This window comes from Hyperoodon ampullatus (genome assembly GCF_949752795.1).
Source record: "Hyperoodon ampullatus genome assembly, chromosome: 7".
Lineage (NCBI taxonomy): Eukaryota > Metazoa > Chordata > Mammalia > Artiodactyla > Ziphiidae > Hyperoodon > Hyperoodon ampullatus.
The window spans coordinates 54,046,979-54,070,690 of record NC_136920.1 but is presented as its reverse complement, the minus strand read 5'-3'; the positions used below and the strand labels follow the sequence as shown (position 1 = coordinate 54,070,690).

Below are 23,712 nucleotides of genomic sequence, written 5' to 3'. Positions count from 1 at the left end.
TGTGAGGGCCATTCATACTGCTGGGGGCAATATTCCATTGTGGGGCTGTATCGCCATTTATCCATGCCGTTGCCGATGGTCATGTTTTAGGGTGGACAGGTGTATGCACATCTCATGAGTGTATCTAAGGATGGAATGGCTCGTATGCATATGTCCCATTTTAGCTGATACTTCCAGACAGTTTTCCAAAGTCATCATACCAAATTATACTTCAGACAGACATGTGTGAGGGTTCTAGTTGCTTCACATCCTTGCCAACGCTAGGTATTGTCTCTCTTTTTTCGTTTTAGCCTTTCTTATGGGTGTATAGTGGTATTTCATTGCTGGTTTAATCTGTAATTCCCTGATAACTGATAACGCTTTCGTATGCTTTTTGGGTATTTGGATATCCTCATTTGTGAAGAATCTGTTTGAAATATCTTTTGCTTACTTTTCTATTAGGTTACTTGTCTTTTCCTTACTTATTTGTAGGAGTTTCCTCTTTTCTTCCTACTATACAGTTGACCCTTGAACAACATGGGTTTGGATTGCATGGGTCCACTTAGACACAGATTTTTTCAATAGTAAATACTACAGTGCTACACTGTCCATGGTTGTTTGAATCTGCAGGTGCAGAACCTGGGATACTGACAAACTGTGTATGTGGGGGGCCCACTATAAATTGTACTTGGATTTTCAACTGCACAGAGGGTTGGTGCCCCAAGCCCTGCATGTTTGAGGGTCAACTGTATATATTTTGGATATCAGACCTGTGTTGAATACATAATATAAATACCGTCACTCACTCTATGGGCTACTGGATCACTTTGTTTCACTTTAATGCATGATGATCTTGAACCACCAAATTAAATTCATGACCCACTAATGGGTCACAACCCACAATTCGAAAAACATTATAATACACGATTATATAGTATTCCCTGGATCTGGAAACCTCGAAATGGGCACCTCTGGCCAGTGGCATCCACAGCAGTGTTAGCCTGGGGCAGCAACCTGCTATGAAGAGCCAGTAGCTGTCTGGAGAACAAAGGCCATGACATTAGCTATAATAATTAAAAAAAAAAAATCCTTGTTCCACACCTTCACTGACAACACAGTTCCCAGTCCTCCTGAATTTAAGATTTATCAGCCCCACAGCCACATTGAGGGAGGGGACTGGGAAGGATGGCCGAGGTGTGGAAACACCTCTGGAACGAGCCTTTGCAACAGGGCTGAAGGGTGTGCTCTCCATTCAGCCAGGTGCCTGGGCCCTCAGGGTAGGGTCCTTTCAGCCAACAGGTCAAGAAGACTTCCCTAAACTCTGACAAATTCCATTAACCACAGGAGAAGGGCACTCACACATCCTGGACGCCTTCTCAGTGTGAAGGGTACCTTCTATGCAGTTCCCTCCCAGTTCCCCAGAGTAGCCCTGCCCCCACCCTTTAACCTCCATAAAGGCAGGGGCTGGGGCACTCTTGGAAAAATGCGGCCAAGGTCACACAGCCAGTCAGTTATAGAGCAAAGCTGACTGACTCACACCCTGTGCTTTCATTCCTATGTCACACTCTCTCCAGGCTGCCAGTCACCGTGCAGAGTGATGACCACATCCGAAGGGCCCAAAGATTCTCTCACGCATGCACACACACGTGCACACACCAACTCACACACATGAGCAGACACACACAGGCGTGTGTGTGCACACACACAGACATGTACATGCATTCACACACACGCTGTTCTGCTCAGGAATCCGTGGGCTGGACCCTACTGCTTCATTACACATGGAGTTTCCCCCTCTCCTGATTTCCAAAGTACTGAAATATCTCATAATACATAAATAATACAAACGTACATATATGTGGAGGGTACTCTACAGTTTGTAAATCCCTTTCACACTCAGTCTCTCATCTCAACCTCACAACCAGCCTTCTGAACATATACAGATATATGATGATTCTCAAGCCCCCCAGGTCTACTGGGGGTCTAAGGACCTTCCTTCTGTGGACACCAATCCTTACTGTCCAGGACTGGGGCGGTGGCAGCAGCCAGAGATTGGCAGAATCTGTGCAGCCCCTCAGATCCTCCCTAAAAATTTCCCTTTTAGCTGTATATTCCACAGCAACCAATCTTTCCTTGTCTGATTCTGAGTAGAGTTTTAATTTCATGAACTTTCCAGAGTTGGGCTTGTGTTTGCATGAGACTTTTTGGGATATGGCCACTCCTCCCCCATCCCTAACAAGCACAGCCACATATTCACGCTTCTCTCTTCACCACCTGCTGTCTTCTCCTCCAGCTGGAGGTAAGGAGCCCCATCACTACTTATGCAGCTACTAGGGACTATCATTTATTCAACACTTCCTACACACCAGGTACCAAGCGCTCTATGTACATTAGCCCAGCACACCTCACACGAATCCTTTGCCACATGTATTAATATCCTTACTTCACAAATAACTTCTCAGAGAGAAGTGACAGTCTAGGGTCACATAGCAAGTGATAGGACTGGGATTGTACCCACATCCCACTGATCCCCAAGTCCTGGCCCATTCCAGTGCCCGGGACAGAGGGAAGCAGCAACTTCTTTACTCTGAGTCAGCAAAACTATCCACATGGGAGTGGGCAGCACCTTAGGACCATCTTGTCCTACCCTCCTGTTCTCTCCAAGCTCAGAGAGATGAAGGGACTTGCCTGAGAGCATCGTCAGAGCAGAACTGGGACTGGAACCCAGGTCTGGCCCTTGGGTTTATCTTCCTCTGATTCTCACACATCTCCTGGGACAAAGGACACTGGTAGAGCATTGTCTGTGTTCCAGGCGATGCCTCTTTTTGAGGAGACATTTACAGTGTTGGAAAGAAGATGACCAGGGAAGGAATTGCTCTTAAAACCAAATTATGAGGGAGAAAGAATAAAAAAAGATCTCAAGGAAGGGCATGATCTTTTGTCTTCAAACATTTTTAGGACTGTCTAGTGAAAAAGAGGCTTGGCAAGATGTGAGGAGAAGTGGATACAGTGGATGTCAAATCCAGATTTTTAAAATAAAAATCATAAATGGGGGGAGATAACCAGTTCCTCATTAGTCCCTGGAGTTTTCCAAGCATAGACCAAATCTATCTATCTGTCTGTCTATCCATCTATCTATCTACCTACCTACCAAACATCCACATCTCTAAGAACCATTCATCTCTAAGATTCCACAAGCCTTTGAAATGTACTAAAATCGTACAGGGAAGCCAAGCAGCAATCCTGTACTCCCTGCTCATTGTTTTTAGGGAAAAAATTTCTTATAAAATAAATGGATATAAAGTCTACCTATTAACACATATTTAACGTGTAGAGTAAAAAAGCACCCATATCATTAACTTAAATCATGAATATTCTCTGAAGTGTAAAAAAAAAATCAACTCACTTTTCTTTAAATCTTCTTAAAAGGGTCTAAGAATAATCCTTCAAATAATCCTTGAACTATGCAATTTTAATTTGGACACATGGTAATTTCAGTCTACCTGTTGAAAGAGACAAGAGAGAAATCAGTCATTTTTGACGAGGTTGCTTTTCTGACAAACAGCAGATGAGGTTTAGGCAGCTTGAGGGGCGGGGGCTGGGCAGCAGCGGCAGCTTGGGCCCCAGGCTGAAGACTGGTTTTGGAACACTCAGAGGAAAGGCGACTAAGGTAAGTGATCCCAGTGCCTGGCACATAGCAAATGCTCAATATATATTTAATGAATGAATGAGGGAAAGGGTGGATGAATAAACGAGTGTGCTTTATCATCAACTTTTGATACAGGGAGTTACCCTATAGGTTCATCTCTTTGACCCTTAGGGAGAAACAGAATCTCCAGGCACTGGGCATATTTATGGAAAACAGCACAGAGAAAGGCTCATGGTGTAGAGAAGAGAGTGAGGGCTTTGGAAGCAGCCATATCTATGTTTGAATCCTGGCTCTACCACTTATAACTCTGCAACCTTGAGCTATCTTGTTTATTTATGTTTACTATTGTTCTTTTTATTTTTTTTAACATCTTTATTGGAGTATAATTGCTTTACATTGTTGTGTTAGTTGCTGCGTATCATATATCCCCATATGCCCTCCCTCTTGCATCTCCCTCCCACCCTCCCTTACTATTGTTCTTAAATTGGATACTTAGCCCATTTGTTAATTTCTAGCCCTTCTTCTTTCCCAATGCAAGCATTTAAGGTCAAACATTTCCCTTATGCTGTCTTAGCTATATTCCACAACTTTGATATTTGATATTTCTCTTATCATTCATTTATAATATATTATAATTTCTATTATCATTTCTTTTTTGACTCATGAGTTAGTTAGAAGTGTTTTTGTGAATCTCTCTCAATGCATTTTTTTCCCCAAACTCCTAACTTATCCCTCCCCCTCGACGTATTTTTTTTTAAACCCATCTTTCTGCTATTGATTTCTAGCTTAATTGTCCTGTGGCGGGAGAATGTGGTTTGCAGGATACTGATTCCTTGAAACTTGCTGAGACGCATTTTATAGCCTAGAATTTAGTCAATTGTTGTGAATATTCCATGTATACTTGGAAAGAACATGTGTCCTCTAGTCATTGGGTGTAATCTCGGGTTAGTTTTTCTAAACCTCCCTGCCCCTCCATTTCCTTATCTGTAAAAAGGTACCTGAGCAATACACATTAGTTCCCTCTTGCCATTTAGAATTACAACACTTACTGACTGAAAAGGCTGTGCAGATAAAAACAGAGAGAGTGCATAAGAAAGACAGCTGGATGCACCATTTCTTGCTTATAACAATATTAAGGGCTTCCCTGGTGGCGCAGTGGTTGAGAGTCCGCCTGCCGATGCAGGGGACACGGGTTTGTGCCCCGGTCCGGGAGGATCCCACATGCCGCGGAGCGGCTGGGCCCGTGGGCCATGGCCGCTGGGCCTGCGCGTCCGGAGCCTGTGCTCCGCGACGGGAGAGGCCACAACAGTGGGAGGCCCGCGTACCACAAAAACAAACAAACAAACAAAAAACAATATTAATAAGAATACCTGGATTTATAAAGCATTTGAAAGCTTCCAAATGATGACCACATCTGCCATTTGATTTCTTACTCTCGACGAGCCTGTGAGGTGCCACCCAGATGGGTGGAGGTGAGGACCGACATGCGGAAGGGACACGCACCAGCTGGTGTGGCTCTTCACTCAGCGCTCCACACCAGAACCCCAAGGGTCCCTCCTTGACTCCCCTCCCCCTCACTCCTTACATCCGCTCAGGTCAGCTTATTTACTGTCTCTCGAATCTGTCAACTTATCACCCTCAATGCCGACATCATTTCTTACCTGCTTTATTCCAACAGAGCATTAAATTCCTACTGTTATTAAAACGCAACTACAAGAAATACATCCAGACAAAATCTTCTTGGCAGGCATAGCTCCCAGTGGGGCTAGGGTAAGTGTTGGGTGATGGGTGCCAGAATATCTGAATTGTGAAGTGATATTATGTCTATCAAATGAAGGCATGGGTTTAAAAAGGTACAAAAGTAACTGAGTTCAAATAGTCTTCGTCTAAGCAAGCCCTTCCCGTCACCTTGTCCCCATCCCAGTCCAAGTTCTTTTTTCTCCTTCTCTGAGAGAATTCCCAAAAGAGTCATCTAAACCACTTCCTGCACACCCGCGCACCCCACAAATCATTGTGGTGGGGCTCCACCTCCAGAGTGTTCTCTTTAAGATCATAATGATGTTGTCACTGCAAATTCCAGAGACTTCTCAGTCTGCAGTGGCCTCCCTGGGTCATCCGCCAGCAGGGTCACCTTCTCCTCTAGAAACAATCCTGCCTTGGCATCTACAACACCAGTCTCTTCTGATTCTCCTTTTCCTGCAAGGACTTTCTCTGCCTTTTTTGCTAGTTCTTTTTCCTTTGCCTCCCCTCTACATGTGAAAGAGTAAGGAACCCCCTCTTCCTTAAATTCTGTGGTTTAAACTGGCATTTTCATAATTTGTTTTTTGTGGACCTAAAATTGGTATGTAACATTATATCTTTCATAATTTAATTAGAATTGTTTCAATAAAATAAGAACCATAAGCTACTATTTATTAAGTGCATATTAAGTGCATGCCAATCACTGTGCTAGACATTATTTCACTTAATCTTCACAGTAACCACCTGGGGTAGTCATTATTAATGCTCCTTTTTTACAGATGAGGAAGGAGAAGCTAAGAAAAGAAATGTAATTTGCCCAGGATCACTCAGCTACTATGGGGCGGAGCTGGGATTCAAAACACCATCTGTCTAATTCAAAGCTTGTGCTCTCAGCTACTACATTTACTGATCCTCCCTTCCTATGCCCTGGCCTCTGCAACTCGCCATTCTCCCACAATGTCACGCATTTCATGCTTCCAGTTTGCCTCCCTCAGAATGGAAGACCTTTATCTGCACTGTGAGCTGAGAAAATTCATTGTTCAAGGCTCAGCTCCAATGTCCTCTTCCCATAAAACTACCCACCAGCCCAGCCAGTTTAATTGCTCCCGCCTCTTTCCCGTGGCAGCTCCACAATGATACCAAACCATCCATTCATCCATCTGACCATGCATCCATCTATCCACCCAAGAATCACACAAATACAGTGGAAGGTTGTTTATCCAGAAGCATCTAAACACAGTAATTTTTTATGCTCACACTTTGGAAAAAAAATATGTCATCCTTCTGTCAAAACTGAAGAAAATTTGCTGGAGGTCATGGCATCTGGGGAAGAAATGTGCTCTACTAGGCATTTGGGAATGCTGACTGGTCAGGGACAGCCATCCCTGTGATCTGCCCAGTGTGGTTTCCAAGGTTACCAAAGCAGGTCTGTGCAATTTCCCTTACCCAATCCCTACATTTCTAAATCCTATTTATACATCCAACCTGGCTCAAATACCCCTTCGTCCTCAAAGCCTTCCCTGATTCTCCTCCCCTGTTAGGCACGAATGAACCTGGACCCCCACCAGAATGAGTCTGTGACATCTCCGATGACACTCAGCACTTTTATCATCCATGGCTAATACTGCAGTTCCCAAAAGCACTTCAACATATTCATTTCACGCTTTACCTCCCTTGCTGGTCTCCTTGGAGCTCGGAATTGCACCCACTTCACCTTCATGATGTTTTCAGAACCGAGCCCAGTGCCTGGCACACAGATAATCATGAGCGACTGGCCGACTGAAACGGATGACATTGGCCTTGAATGGGGGAGGCCATCCAAAAAGCACTCACATGCAAGCACCTAGAGGTGGAGGATGCACATGGCTGGTGCAAAATACATATAAAATTCTTCCGTCTCTCTCCACCCCCAAACAATAAGGATCAGAAAAGGGGGACCGTGCATTCACTCAGTCTGAGGTTTCTGAAGGCCTGTGTCCCATGGTTCACAACATGTTGGGGTGGTGGCTTTTGACATTCTCCAGGATGGACTAGGCAGGCAAAGACCATGTCTGAACACATTCTAGTTTCCATAGTTAGGAAATGAGAGTTAGAGCTTAAAGTTAGACAGGGCTTCAAGATCAGCTACTACATCCACCTGCTGTACAGAGGAGGGCTGGGGAGGTTAAATGACTCCATCCACGTCACAGGGCAGGAAGGACTGTGCAGACGCATTTTCCCTGTCCCCTCCTAGACTTGCAAATGAAGCCTCTAGGAAACGGAGTGCTCTATGAATGGCTAAAAATAAACTCCCAGAAACTTCATCTAGATCTATCATGGCTGCAGTTTACAGCGTCTAGAACTTCAGCGTGGTGTAATTAGCAAATGGATTACAATAATTTATTTTTGGTTTGAAAGCGCGAATGAACACGACCTTCCAGTGCCATGTTAAAATAAGAGGCGGGGAGCCAGCCGCATTCCTCTGGCCCCTTCCGATGCCACAGTTTTGATGCTGGCTGACATCCATCTACTGATGTCTGATGGATGTGCCACAGAGAAAGGACTGTAACTCTGAGCTCTGGGCTTCCTGGGAAGCATGACTTCTAGAATATAGCACCCCCCAACCCTGCCCCACGAAGGGTCCATGCTCATTTTTCCAGTGATCAGGATGATGTACTAAATCATCTCTCCAATGAGCTGGAAAACCCAAGGGCAGGGAATGTTTGTTGAGATGTCTCTGAGTAGGCAGTATCAAAGGCTGGACCAAGAGGGACATGGTCATGCAGCTAAAAGAAGACTGGAGTGGGGTCAGAGGGGAACTGTGTTTGGGTTTTGTTTCATGTGTGCCATGAATAACAGCCACTCAAGTCTCTTTTATAAAATGTTGACAAATAAGTAACTTCCTCACAAGATTATCATGGGAATTAAATGAAAAAAAATGTATCAAAAAGGTTTTGTAGGGCTTCCCTGGTGGCACAGTAGCTGAGAGTCCGCCTGCCGATGCAGGGGACACGTGTTCGTGCCCCGGTCTGGGAAGATCCCACATGCCGCGGAGTGGCTGGGCCCGTGAGCCATGGCCGTTGAGCCTGAGCATCCAGAGCCTGTGCTCCACAATGGGAGAGGCCACAACAGTGAGAGGCCTGCGTAATGCAAAAAAAAAAAAAAAAAAAAAAAGTTTTGTAAGTAAATACTGGTGATTCTTTTTGAGTGACTACATTTCCAGAGTAGCTCTTTTTGACGAGGGCTTTTCTTATGAGGGCGCCAGGGGTGGGCAGCAGAAAATCTGGAAAGTTGTCTTCTCGAGTTTCCCTCTGCAGAATCCAGGCAGAGGCCAGTCCATTCACATCCCGCAAGATCTCCCGGCAGGACATTGTGCTGCTAGGAAACAGGGATCCTGTTGTGGGCAAGGAACGTGAACCACCTTCTCCTTTCTCAAGCACTGCGCCAAACACCCTCCAGAACACATGCTGACATGGAAGGTGAGGATGGTGGCCAGGCGGTGTGCAAAACCAAAGCAATGCTTGCATCCTCCCGTTGAAGGCGGGGGAATGGGCATTCAGTGAGCATCGACCACATGCCAGGCACAGTGCTGGACCCTTTCACTTCTGCAGGGGAGCAAAACTTGCCCCCTCACCCCACCCCGACAGATGTCTCTCTGGTATGCCAATTATTTCGAACTGAAAACAATCAAGGCCCAAAAGACTCAGGAAGAAACTTTGGCCTTCCCCCTAATTGCCTAAAAAATTTAGATAGAGGGCTTGTTCCCGAAATAGAGCTATCACCAGAGATATCTGCAAAGAATATGGGCTACGTGTGGTAGGGGAAACAGGGCCTAGGCATCAGAGTCTACTCTGTGGCCCACTGTCTATTTGCATGGTCCAACAAACATTTATTTACCAAACATTTGCTTTTCCATCTCCATGTCAATTGCCTTCCTCCCCGCTTCGAAGTCCCAAACTACTACCCCCAACATTCTCTTTTGTCTTTAGCTGAAGATGGTATTTAAGGTGAGGGCTTCAGCCATTTTGGGGTCTCACCCATGTACATGTTACTACGCTTTTGATTTTCTCCCGTTAATCTGTCGCCTGTCAATTTAATTCTCAGATCAGCCAGAAGAACCTGGCTAGTAAAGTAGAGGAAAATCTTTTCCTCCCCGACCCTTCCCAGCTCCTCTCACACCCTGCGAGGTGACCCCCGTCACAGTGTCACACAGCACCTTGGTTTACACCGTGTACGGCCCGGGAAGCCTCCTCTCCCCTCTGCCTCTCCAACCAGCCCCCTGAGCAGGCGGACCCTCAGCCTCACGCTTGCAATTCTTAGGGATCATTTTGGGGGAACTTCAGTGTTCTGATCAGTTAGGTGGGGACAAGAACCCCAATTTGCCTGCTTCACCAGATGGCTGTCAGACAAAAGAGGGTGAGTGTGAAAAACTTGGGAAACTGTGCCGAACATTGAAGGATCTGTCACTCTCGTTCAAGACCCTCAAGAGCTGCCCATTGCCCTTCACTGAACATGAAATTTTGTTTCTGTTCCCAAGTCACAGAATGATGCGCCGACTCTATCCTCTTATCTGTACCCCTTGTTTCCTTGGCTCTGTGCAAACCAGCCATCTTTCGGGCCATTATACTCAGGGAGCAAATGCTGTTTCCTCTCCCGGAAGTCACCTCCCCCATTTAGGTCTCAGCTCAGACTGGGAGTCACTTCCTGGGGCAACTTTCTCTGCTACATGTTCTTCAGGGCACTTGTACTTCTTTGAATGACAGTTGATGGATGTGTGCCTCCCCAGCTAGAATGGGGCAGGGCCCACTTTTGTCTTGTCACCAAGATGTCCTCAAGGGGTGTCTTCAGCCACTCAATGTGTCTGTTTTGTTCACTGATGTACCCCTAGCATCTGGAGCCTGCGTGGCAGTCAGTGCTCAATAAATACTTGTTGGATGAATGCACGTGTAAAGGTTGGTTAGAGAGGATCTATAGCAGGAGTTTAAAATCATGGCCTCTGGAGACAGAACACTCAGTGTGACCTTGGCTGCTCCACTCAGAGCTGTGTTACTCTGGGAAGTGACTTCATGTCTCTGTGCCTCAGTTTCTTCATTTATTCAAAAAGGAATCATAGTTGTGCCTACCTCCTAGAGTGGTTGTGAGGATTAAATAATATATTGAAAGTTCCTGTAGCAAGGCCAGGCAGGTGGTTGGTACTATTGAAGTGTGGCTATCCCTTCTTATCAAGATCGTTCCTCATCCTCCTGCCCTGACTCAGCTCACATCCCTCCTCTTCTCTGAAGCTGGTCCAGCTTGGTCCTCCTGCTCTGTCTCCTAGCTCTCAGGGCTTTTCTCTGCACTGGGGACCCTTCCACACACTGTTTGCTATCCCAGAGATAACAAACTTCTCTCCCCCGAGAGACCACAGCAGCCCAGAGGAAGGTCTAGAGAGGTAAGCCAGGGGGTACTCAGAAGAGGGAGAGAGCCAGACGATCTGGGTAAACAGAGGGGGGCCTCATGGAGGGGGCGGGGTCTTTTCGTGGCAACCACTTGAGTCCACTTGGAGATTCTGCCCCAAAACATGTTTCTGGGGGCAAAGCTTCCGGCCTGAGTACCTGCTTCATGGGCTACAAAGATGCCTTTTTCTTTTTTTGGAGTGTAATAAATGGTTAGCCATTAAGATGTAAAATGCAGCTGTCACAGTCCACAGAACAACAGACAGGTTAATATGGGTGCTTAAGAATGCTATTTCCTCACATTAACCTCAGAGCAAGAGCAAACTATCCAGATAGACTCCAGAGCACTTTGGAAACCTGCCGTTTTTTCCTTTAATAATATTTGGTGTTTAAATAAAAGCGGGTGTTTGTTTCCAAGGGGAGTTCGCTAGCTCGCCTCCCTCCCCCGCTCCTTGCCCCCTTCTCCTCTTCCTCCCTTCCTACTCTAAGAACATCTTGGCCTTAGATTTCTCCCTGAAATTTGGGACATAGCATGCAGATGTGCATCTGGGGCATATGTGGGTTTCTGAACTTGCCTCCTGACTGGGTTTGCTGGCTCCCATCACTCTTTTCCATCCACCACCTCCCCACCCCTCCCAGCCAATCCATCCGACCTACATGGGGCCTACCAGGGGACTAATTGAACTTCAAAAATGTTTACTTTTTTTTTTGCGGTACGCGGGCCTCTCACCGCTGTGGCCTTTCCCGTTGCGGAGCACAGGCTCCAGACGTGCAGGCTTAGCGGCCATGGCTCACGGGCCCAGCCGCTCCGCGGCATGTGGGATCTTCCCGGACCGGGGCACGAACCCGCGTCCCCTGCATCGGCAGGCGGACTCTCAACCACTGCGCCACCAGGGAAGCCCCCCAAAATGTTTACATTTTAAAAATGGTTTTAAGATATTCCCCATAAAGAGATGAGATTCAGTTCCATGAAAAGTGCAAACAACTGTGACTCACTTTCCTGGCAGGAAGGAGGCTGGCCCACAGCACACACCTGCCCAGAATAAAGGCCAGCCGGGTGGTATTCAACCAACGCACAGGCTCCAGAGGGATGGGGCTTGAACTCTGGCTGCACCTGACCGGCAACTTGGGGAGGTGACTTTTCGAGTCTGCCCTGCATGCCGGGCCAGCACCCCGGCCCCATTCTCAAAGTGCTGTGTGTAAGGGGGTTATTCCCCAGGTGCTCATCAGCATGGATGACTCAGTACCCAGCTCCCCTCTGGCTATTGCTCCTGTGTGGGTGACACGCCCCTCAGGGAATCCTGGAGAGGGAAGAGGTGAAGGATGTGTTTCCAGCATTGTCAGAAATTACCAGCAGATCCTCAAATAGGCAAGGCTCTCTCGGGCCTCAAGCACTTTGTACATACTATTTCCTATGTCTCTGTCACTTCATCTTCCCCTAATTCCTTCTTGTCCTTGAAGGCTCAGCTGAAGGTCACCTCCTCCTGGAAGCCTCCCTCACCATCTGGCTAGATCAGGGGCCCATGTTTTGAGCTTCCACAGGCTCTGGGCTTCCCCTGCTGGCACAATTCTCACTTTGGTGAAATTATTTGCTTATTTCACTGTCTCCAATGAATAACTCCAGGGAACGCTTACCAGGGCAAGGAGCTTTGGGTACAAAAAAATAATAATCAGTATATTGATTAATCTATGCATCAACTTTGTGCCTTGCTCCAGGAAGAATTTAAGGCAGCACAAAAATGAAAAATGCCCCTGAGAAGCTTAGAGTCGGGTAGAATGGCAGACACAGAAGCATTTAAAAAAATATTATATGACAGGAGCTGAGATGATGTGATGTGGGTGGAGGCCTGGGGTGGGGCTGGGGGAGTCTTCCCTCTGGTCTCCCCCAGAACCTAGCACAGAACCTGGCATGTGGAGGTGCTCAGTGAGTGTCTGTGGGGTCAATGAGACGAGTGGGAGGCAGGACCTGCAGGGGCCTTAGAGATCACTCATGTCGATGAGGAAAACTGAGGTCACAGAGAGGAGGTGGGGGGAAGCCTCCCAGTTCTTGAAAGCACAGCAAACAGAACTCGGGCCTCTAGAACTCTGGTAATTCTAGACCCATTGGAAATGGAAATTGCAGAAGGCAAAGCCACTTCCCCTCCCTGAGCCTCAGTTTTCTCATTCACAAAAGCAGACGGTTAAAGTAGATCATTCTTGAAGGCTGTTCCAGCTTGTGAATCCCATGAGACTGAGGTTACAAAAGAAAAAGTGCTGAGGAGTAAACAGACCACTGTTCATGTGATGTCACCTTATCTGTCTTATTCTGATACAAATTCAAGAACCCACTAACATTTCTTCAAAATATATGTACTAAGTGTTAACTGTGTGCCAGGTGCTGACCTGAGCACAACCAGAGGGCACCCAGAGACCAACACTTTCCCCTGGACCTGCTCCCACGTGCAGATCTCTAAAGCCCTGGGCTGCCCCAAACAACCTGCTCTATAACTCGGAGTAAACCTCTCCATCTTCCTTTCTCCTCCTTCCTTTGCTTTCTCCTTCTTTCATACCTTCATTCATTTATGCATTCAACAAATGCTCACTAAGCACCTGACCCAGGACCTGCCTTCTTAATGAGGCAGGCCCCCCTTCCTGATACTGAGTCACGCAGTTTTTAGAGCTGTGGACGTCACCAACATCCATTGTCCTTCCAATCCTCCACGATTCTGTTCAGGCAGTGTGTCTGCCTGGACTCTCTCAAACTTCTAACCCCCTTCCAAGGTTTAGTCCACAAGCCACCTAACCCTGTGACACCTTCCCTGACCTCCTCCTGCTGGGGTCGCACAGCCCCCTGCTTTCTACCATGATTCCACCATATTGCACTGGTGGGTTTGTCTGGTGGCTCCACTGCTCTGAACTCCATGAGGCCCTGGCCTGTGTACTTTCATCACAGTATCCATGGCAGTGCCCACCCAGCAAGTGCTGGAGAAAGCCTGGCTGAAATGAACTGCTGTCAAAACTTCCTGACCAGCATGTTCTAACTCACCCAGGCTCTGAGGAAAAGACAGAAGGGCATCTGTCTTACTGTCTGTCCTACCAGCAAACCCAACACTATCTCGCTCTGCAGCTTCCCTCTGCTCTCAGAGGCTATGCTCAGCTTATAGGGGACCCAGGAACTCTGCTCCCTGCACCCTGACAGTTCGCACCTGTATCCTCTGACTCCCTTTCTGATTCCTTCTCAAGGCTTTCTGTGAATTTGCTGGGAAATGTGCATGCCTGATCCAAAGAAAATCAACCTTTGAAACATTTTCACAAATAAAACGTCCCTCTAGAACCTTAAGTTTTTCTGGCTGCACCAGAATTTTGCTAAGGTTCTTTAAGAAAGAGAGGATCGTTTCCCCTTACCAAGTATATTCACAGCAGCTAAAGCATGGGTGGTGGTGAGTGCTGCAGATGGACACCCCTTGGTATGAGACAGCCAGGGTGTGAGCCTTGGCTCTGCCATGCTAGCCCTGACCTTGGACCTCCAGCTAGATCAGACTCCAGTCTTGCCCCACAATTCCAGTCTTGCTGCCTGGAAAAGAAGGGTAATTCAACGGCTGGCTCACTCATGCATGGACTCAATCACTTATTCATCTCTTTACTTAATTACTCGTTCACTCATTCACAATTACTCACTCATTCATTCATGTTCATTTTCTCCAATGTTTACTTATACATTTACTCAAAATCACACACATTCATTCATTCGTTCATTTACTCATTGACTTCACTTATTTACTCATTCATTCATTCATTCATGTATTCACTTACTTATTTCTTCATTTGCTCCTCACTAGCTCACTCATTCATTCACCCTTTCATTCATTCTCTCCTTTATGCACTCACTGCCTTTTCCACGCAGTCACTCCTCAGCCCCTCACTCGCCACCTACACTTATTCCTCCCTATTTCCCAGCACAGCTTCCTTCCAGGAAGCAGAGCCTCCATCACGGCTGGGTCCATTAGTCCCCACTCCCAGGACACTCTCTTCCATTTGAACATCCAGCTTGCTGAACTGTGCAGGCATGTGTCCTGGTGTGCAGACGATATGCTTTCCACTCAGGAACAGATGTTCTTGTAATTACCGTTTTGTCTTTCACCCTCTAATGCCAGAAAATTCTACAAGCTCCTCCAGCATGCAGGAAAGCATCCACTCAGCATGGTCAGGGTCTGCAGCGCCTGGGGGTTCAGATTCTAGGACACAGGAGATTCCCGCAGTCAGAGATGCAGGAAAATGGGAGAGCCTCCCTACTCCAGGGATCTGTAACCTGGGGTCCAGGGATGAGCTGGAGAGGCGGGCAGGCCCAGAGAGCAGCAGATTTTGTGAGCCAGGTTAAGAAGTGTGAGAAGGGGAGTGAAAAGGAGTGGACTGTCTTAGGGTTATGGAGTCATGATCAGTCTGTGCTTGGGTTACTGTGATGACTGGTGACATGGTCAATGGAAAATGTAGAGGTTTATTGGTGCAGGGCCAGTGAGAAGAAGTTATCAGCAATGTCATGGCAGAAGATCAAAATCATAATTTGCTGAACTACCTACCAAGTGCCAGGGACTTCCCATACTTGATGTTAGCATCCCTCGATAATCCAGCTCCCTGTCTTTCTTTTAGAAATAGAATCCTCTGAGTTTTAGCCGGTCACATGACCTCTCAGCCAAAGACTAGATTTCCCAGATTCCCTTGCAGCCAGGTGTGACTGGCTAAGTTCTGGGTGTGAGCAGAGGTGTTATATGCAACCTCTTGGTTGTGCCCTTAGAAGGAAGCTGGGTGCCCTCCACTTCCAACTTCACCATGTGCCGGCTTAAGCATGGCCCTCTCTAGTGAGCCAACTTTGCCTTTGGAATGGAGGGCATATCCTAGGGCACAGCAGAGCCACAGACAGAGAAGCCTCAGTCCCCACAGAATCTTGTGAAGAACTTCTCTATCCCCCACGCTGAGATTTTACGTGCAAGAGAAACAAGCTTCTGTTATGCTTTGGACACTATTGTTTTGATCTCTGTTAAAGCAGCCGAGCTCATATCTGCTAATACCAGAGGAATCTTCTGCATCGTGTTCCCTTATGGAGAAACGTCCTTTAGAGGAACACCCTTGGCTTCTCCCACTCCTTCACTTAATCCTCTCTGTTGTGGTTGAATAGTGTCTCCTCAAAATTCATGTCTGCTGGGAATCTTAGAATGTGACCTTATTTGGAACTGGGATCTTTGCAGATGTAATTAAGGCAAGGAACTAGACGAGCTCGTGTGGGATGAGGGTAGACCCTAAATCCAATGAAAATGTCCTTAAAAAAGATGCAGAAGGACACAGAGACACAGAGAATGCCATGTGAATGGAGGCAGGGACTGGAGTGATGTGCGTACAAGCCAAGGGACACCGAGGAAGCTACTAGAGAGGCATGGAATGGATTCTGCCTCAGGGCCTCCAGGAAGCACCAACCAACCCTGCTGACACCTGGATTTCAGACTTTTAGACTCTAGAACTGGGATAGGAAACTAACACTGTGCTACAAGGGACAGCTATTGGACTGGTGGGTTTGGCAGACAGAACTAGACTTGCCTCCACCTGAAATATCTCTGGCCCCAGGCCCCCCAAATGGCCTATAGAAAGCCAACCTCTCTTCTCCTGCATGGAACGGATAGGGCTGTCTCTAATTCTAGAATGCAGTGTTAGCAAGCCCCTCTGGCTACAGATCTGTAGCTGCACTGCTTTCCATCATTGGTGCAGTGTAGTGGTCAAGATCACAGCCTCTGAAGCCAGGCCACCAGCATTAAACCCTGCTCTACCATTTACTAGCTGTGGGATTTGAGGGCAAATTAATTAGACTTTCATTGGTGTCTTCACTTGTAAAACTGGGATGATAATAGTACCTACTACTATACAGAATTGTTGTGAGGATTAAATTAGTTACATCATGAAGTGCTCAGAACAGAGGCTGACAAACAGTAAGTGCTAAGATAGTGTTAGCGCTTAACTAGTGATGATGGTATGTAAGTATTTGTTATTATTATCTGACTCTGCTATGTCTCAGTTAATTTTGAATTTAGACCAGGAAGGTGGGTATTATTTTCCAGCTCCCCTGGAACCCCGACACTTATTGCATTGAAGCTTCATTAACCTCCTTTTGCAGACAAGGTAACAAAACCTCAGAGAGATGAAATGGCAGCCCACAGTCACCCCTTGAATCCCTCTCCTCCACCCAGCCTGGCTGCTCAGACACCCATGTGGTCTGCTTGTTGGGCTCCCAGGCTCTGGCTAGCAGGGCCCGAAAGCTCTCCCTCCTGGACCCAAGGTAGCAGGTCTGGAGCCCAGCAGGACCTCCCCGCACCAGCAGTCCCAGTCAGGCCCTCAGGCGCTGAGCCATGCAGCCTGGTCAGGTCACCACGGGGCCATGTGAGGATCCCACAGTCTGTGTCCGCACCAGCCGGGACGGCTCTTCAGCCCTGGAAGGGCCATTTCCGTAGCCCGAGCTGTGCTCCAGGGAAAGCAAATTGCCTCTGCAGGCACAGACGCTGTCCTCTCTGCCTGCGGGCTCCTAGACCCCGTCCTAGGTGAAAGCGGCATGTTTAATCTCAAGAACCAGCCTGCTTACAACACACCCAGGCCCTGTCACTGGGAGGATGGAAATCCCCCGGGCCCAAGTGTATAGAAGGCGGGAAGGAAAAGAGTGAAAGGGGAAGGAACACTAACAGAGTACTTAACTGCCTTCCAGGCACTGTGCCAGGTGCTTCACGTTTGCTGTTACATTTCATCCTCACAACAATCCTATGCCATAAACTCATTGTAACAGATGTGGAAACTGAGGCTCAAAGCTGAAATCACTTGTTCAAGCCAAGTAGCCAGGAACTGACAGAGATGCCCAGGTTTGCCTAAATTTTTCTTCGACACCACAGGAGAATCAGACATGCCTTCTTCATGCCTTCATACCTTCTTCATGCCTTCCAAAGAGGGAGGGTCTTTCAGGTCCTGACCATACCCAGAGGGGCCTGGAGCCCCAGAGCAGCTTCTACTGGCTCATGCTCCATGCACATTGCAGCCATGAATCTTCAGTATCAGCAGCAGCAGTGCTGCCACGTTTGAATGGCTCTTTACACTCCACAAAGGACTCATACCTTTATTATCTCCTCTGAGGTGATGTAGGTTGAGACAGGCTCCCCTAGTGATCTCACTGAGAAAGGCTCCAGAGGAGGAAGCCGAGGCCGCTTCCTCTTCCAGGCCTTATCAGCTCTATTTCTGGGAACGCCAAGGGGATAGAGCATGCTCTGCTTTCTAAAAGGCTTTCATTGGCAAATTCAGCCACATTTCCTGATACCCACTCTGTGTGCCAGGCACTATGCTAGGGGCAGGGGCTCCAGAGAGGAATCAAACAGTGCCTGCCCTTGAGAGTTTATGAGCAAGAGAGGGTGACAGACCTGGCAGCATAAGAATGATGAAGAGGATGGGAGCTAGCACTTATTGAGCATTTACTATTGGCTGTTCAGAAGGATCAACACATTATCTTATCTAATTGCCATAAAACCCTATTATTTGCTTCATTTAATTCATGAGGAAATGGAGGCATAGAGAGATAAGAATTACTAGAAAGTGGCAGAAGTGGGAATCAAACTCAGATATTCTAGCTCAATTTTGTAGGCAGGCAGTGATTAATTTGCCCAGAATAGTGGGAGAAGTCAGTTCCATCTTCATAGAGGAGTGAATATCAGAGCAGGGTTTTGCAGGATGAATAGGAGTTTGCCAGGCAGAAAATAGGTGAGAGTGGATCAGGAAGTTCCAGACAGAAGTAAAGAGAGAAAAGCATGAACAATGGTTGAGAGGTTCAAAACAGAGCAGTGTGTGGAAAGGATTCCAGGTAGTTCAGTAAGTCTAGAACATAAAGTCAAGGAATGCAGGATGGGATATGATTTCAGAAATGAGGTTGCAGAAGGAAAACGGACCAGCTCCTGGAGAAGCATGAATGTCAGGCACAGAAGCTAGGATTTTCCCCCTATTAAATAAACATGGGATTTATTTGTTTCATGCAATAAACAGTCTCGCAAAAGTAGTTCAGGCTGGCATAGCAGTTCAGCAGTGTCATCAAGGCCTCAGGCTCCTTTTCCCTTATAGCTCCGCCATCCTTAACATTTTCCTCATGGTTGCAAGATGGCTGCTGCACCTTCCAGCGGTCTCTCTGTGTTCAAAGCAGGAAGGAGGAAGGGTAAACGGCAAAAGTCTGATCTTTGTGATAGGAGCTCAGACTACATTTTGTGGCCATTGGGGACCCATTGAAGTGTCTGAGGCAGGGGAGAGATGGTAACAATACTGGCTAACATGGACTGACCACTAACTGCCCCAGGGAATGTTCTACATTTCACATATCACCTTATACATGTACTACAACTAATCCTCAAAGCAACCTTAAGACACAGGTACATCCCCATTTACAAATGGGGAGACACAGAGAGGTTAAAAAAATCACCCAAGGCTGCCCAGCCAGAAGCGGCAGAAACTGAGTGGTCTGGCTCCTGAGTCTTGTTCTTAATCACCACGTTCTCCTGCATTTTAGAAAGCGTACTCTGTGCGGAGGCTGTGTGATTGTAGAGGCAGGGAGCTCAGTGTAGAGGCTGTTAGAACCCTCCAGGTGGAGGGGATGGGACCCACACAAGGGTGGTGGCCATGGGTGGAGAAGGGGGGCAGGCAGGATGGGAAGGGGAGGACCTCAGGATTGTCTGACTCTCCCCGTCCCTGAACCAGACTCCTCCACGTCCACAGGGCCTGCAGGACTGTGGCCAGGGCGCCAGTGATGGACAGCTGCAGGGATCCTGAAAAAAGAGTCACAGCACGGTGGCAGGCAGAGCCTGACACAGGTCTGACTTTCACACTGACACCCACATCATTGTTGTCATTCGTGTGCAGACTCTCACCCTAGACAGTGCCAAGGCCCAAAAATGCAGGAACCGGTTTGCAGAGGTGAGGCCACAGTTAGATCATTGTCTTGTGCCTGGCAGATGGGAGCAGGATGACGCTGATGTCTGCAGCTGACGGGGGCCTGAGTGGAGCGGGCAAAACAATGACTCAGGGGCTCAAAAAGACCTCAGCTCCCATCCCAGCTGGAACTTTAATTAGTGGTGACCTCAAGTCACATCTTCAGCAAACATCTCCTGAGCACCTGCTATGTCCCCTGCCCTCAGCAGGCTGCCAGGATGCAGAGACGAACCCCACCACCCTTGACATCAAAGAGCTCTGGGTCTCCACAGAGCTGGTGTCAGTGATCGGTGCTGAGATACAGGGAAGCACAGAGGGTGTGGGAGAATGGGGTGGTGGTCCAGGGTAGTGAGGGGATACTAAGCCAGCCTGGGAGGTCCGGGTGGGCTTCCTGGAGGAAGTGACTACCAAGCTGCATTCCTTAAGAGAAGAGTTGGCCAGGCAAAGAGGAAGGAAGGGTATTCCATTAAATGGGAACCACATGGGCTAAGGAGGGTGGAATGAAAGCAAGGCACAAAGAGAAGAGTCTTGGGGAGGCCCCAAGCCTGCTCTGTTTCACATCACACTCTTGGCTTCTGGCATCCCAGGGGCTGATAGACACGGTATCAGACTACTGCAGAAGGCAGAGCTCCTGGTGCTTGTGGCAGATTAATCATAAAATTGTCACAGTCTTCCCCTCCTCATATTCATCCCCCTTTGCAATGTGACTGCAGATCCTATTATCAAGAGATGAAGAGCATTTCCCCATCTGTTAAGTCTGGGCTGAACTTGTAACTTGCTTTGACCAACAGAATGAGGCAACGTGATGACGCGTGAGTTCGGAGCCCACGTCTTCCTGGTCTCTTGGAGTTGTGCCCAGCTGCTAGGTGATCAAGCCCACGCTATTTTACTGGATGACAAGAGGTACATGGCTCAGCCACTCCTCCCTTATCCCTCCATGGCCCCAGATAACAATCAGCCCTCAGCCCATCCACCAGCTGACCCAGGGTGATCAAGTCATCCCTTTTTGCCTGGGACTTTCCTAGTTTTAAACGGAATGCCCCACACCCCAGGGACGCTTTCAGTCCCAGGCAAATGGGGATGGCAGGTCATCCTGAACTGGCTTCAGATGTATGCATGAGCCCAGCCAAGTTTCACGTAGATCAGCAGAGCTGCCCAGCTGACCCACAGTCGAGGGTGCAGTGATAAATTGTGTTGTTTGAAAGCGCCAAGTTTGTGGTTTGAAAGCACCAAGTTTGTTATACAGCAATGGATAACAGATACACCGGTACGTTTGGGAATGAGGCCCAGGTTCTCGGCCTCAGTACTGGGAGCGAACTAGGTTCCTCTCCTTGAACGTGGCACTGAGTGGGTCATGAGAGGGAAGACACTGACGCTCAGAGAAGTTAAGTCACCCGCTCAGGACCACAGAGCCAGTGCGTATTGGCAATGGAATGCAGACCCAGGTCTCCCAGACCTTCCCCTTCCACCAAGCTGCCTCTGTAATCAGCACATTTGTGCTGCAGTAACCGGAGCTCCCCCAGAGACTGTTAATTTAACGAACCTCTGGTCATGCTCAGGCTCTCACGATGGTTTTCTTTACAAGATCCAGTGTCAGACTGTGTGATATGCTCCTTCCCACACGAAGTATGATGAGACTAACACTCAACCACAAGCCACCACTAGTCCCACCGTGGCCAGAGACCAGCACAAAGGCAGCACTGTCAGGCAGCAAAAGACACGTGTTCAGAATGTCCTGACACCCAGGTTGAAAGCCACACGGACTTTTACTACGTAGGAGGAGCTCGTGATGGTAGTTCTAGTTCTGACACGTACCCACTGCATGACCTTGGGCAAGTCACTGCCCTTCTCTGGAAGACTGGGTGTCAACTGATTATTTGAAACTTGGGTCATTCACCATAAATTGAGGGCAGAACCATGGGGTGGTCACCTTTGAACCCAGGACCCAGTACAATGCATTGTAGCTGCTCAATGAACATTTACTGATTGCATACATTATTATAGCAGGATGTCTCATGGGGAACTTAACTTGTGTCTCTTTTTTTGCTGATAGAGCAAGAAAGCCATCGTGGGGAGGGCAGGGAAAGCTGACATTAATTTGGAAAAAATGTAAGTTTTTTTCCCCCTATTCCAAGGAAGAAGGAGAACGAGACAGGACTTTGTTTCTGGGGCCTGGGGTTTGCCCCTAAAGACAGCTGGCTGGCTTTATTGCAGTCTTAGGAGCTCTTCATGTCCAGCTGTGCTGAACACCTCTGAGATGGTGGGACCTTGGCAGTGTTCGGAGGAGAATGCTGCTAAGGGGGCTAATAGTCTCAGAAGTCTAGTGGGAAACATCAGAGGCAAAATTTAGCACGAAGAAGACCCCTCTCCTTCCAAGTGTCATGCAGGCTTGAGTAGGAAGCTGGGCAAGTGAGACTCTGCTACACTGGGAGACCAGTACTAGACAGAGGGCCAAGGGCCAGTGGCTATCCATAAGGTAAAATGGTGCTAACTACAGCAGTGGATTGAACAAAACAGCATTTCAATACTTGGAAGGTATTATGGGTTGAATTGTGTCCCTTCAATTATGTATGTTGAAGTCCTAACCCTCAGAACCTCGGAATGTGACCTTATTTGGAAATAGGGTCATTGCAGATGCAAATAGTTAAGATGAGGTTATACTGGAGTAGGGTGGGCCCCAAATCCAACATGATTGGTGTTCTTATAAAAAGGGGAAGTGTGGAGACAGACACACACACAGGGAGAATGGAATGTGAAGATAAAGGCAGAGACTGGACTGATGCTTCTACAAGGCAAGGAATGCCAAGGATGCCAGCAAACAACCAGAAGCTGGGGGAGAGGCAATGAGCAGATTCTCCCTCACAGCCCTGAGAAGGAACCAGCCCTGATGACACCCTGCTCTCTGACTTCTAGCCTCCAGACAATAACTTCCTGTTATTTAAGCCACCCAGTAAGTGGTACATTGTTATGGCAGACCTAGCAAACTAATACAGGAAGGGGAATGTGAGAGACCTCTGGTTGGGGGGCAGATTGTATAAATGTCCTTGGTTCTAGTATAAGTTGGGAAGGGAAGCAGGCGAGGGGAATCATAAGAGCACAATCCGGATTTGCATCAATCTGTGTGTGAAGGCTCAAGTCAGTTTAAATTTGACTTGAGAAATAAGGGCTGTGATAGAATTCGCCCTGGCTCCACAATCATCGTGATCCATGCTGCACTTTTTCATTTTACATCATGAAAAGAAATGGTGAGTTGGAAGGAATCACAAAGGTCAGAGAGACCCCTTCCCCTATTTCACAGGTAAGAAGATGAAGACCTCAGTGGGGGAGTATTTTTGTCACAGTCCGCAAAAGGGTAGAGGTGGGACCAGAACCCCAGCATCTACAGCTGTCTTTCTCCAAATCTTGACATGCCTCACCCAGCAAATATACAGAGCTGTGGCATTTGTGTGAAATGTAAAAGCCTCTGTGGGCACCACTGTATATTTAGACATTCTCAAGAAGGGAAGGCGGCTGGAACGTGGCTATTTTCATTTTCACAAAGTACTCTGGGAGCCAGGATGAGTGAGGATTGTTTTTTAAGACTGTCTCCCTTGAGGTGAACCTAGCCAAGAAAAAGCTGTAGAGCAGGGAACCATTGTTTAATACCTAACAAAGTTTTGATCTACAAAAACGTTAACCATTGGGTTCCCTTAAATGGAGAGTCCCCATAGGGCAATGAAGTCTGGTGTTTTAGAAATCACTGAAAACTGGGGGGAGGGGGAGGGGCTGAGGGGAGGATGTTATGGGAACAGGGTCCTATTCTGGAGCTACAAGGCATAGATGATGAATCAGACAGCAAAGGAATGTAACCTAAAATAATCACGTAAGTTAATGAGCAAAGAAGATTCAGCTTTTGGACAAATCTTCATTAACATAGCTAATGTTGATTGATGCTTTATATTTATATACTGTTTTTCACAT

At 47.5% G+C, this 23,712-nt stretch overlaps 1 long non-coding RNA gene across 1 annotated transcript in view; it reads right to left on the bottom strand.

Annotated features, from left to right (window-relative positions):
* Window positions 1-18,860: 18,860 nt before the first annotated feature.
* Window positions 18,861-23,712, bottom strand: part of LOC307056233 — a 136,877-nt gene continuing 132,025 nt past the window's right edge. Inside the window, exon 3 of the long non-coding RNA XR_013811002.1 lies at window positions 18,861-18,958. This is a non-coding gene — a long non-coding RNA (uncharacterized lncRNA). The remainder of the gene's footprint in view (window positions 18,959-23,712) is intronic.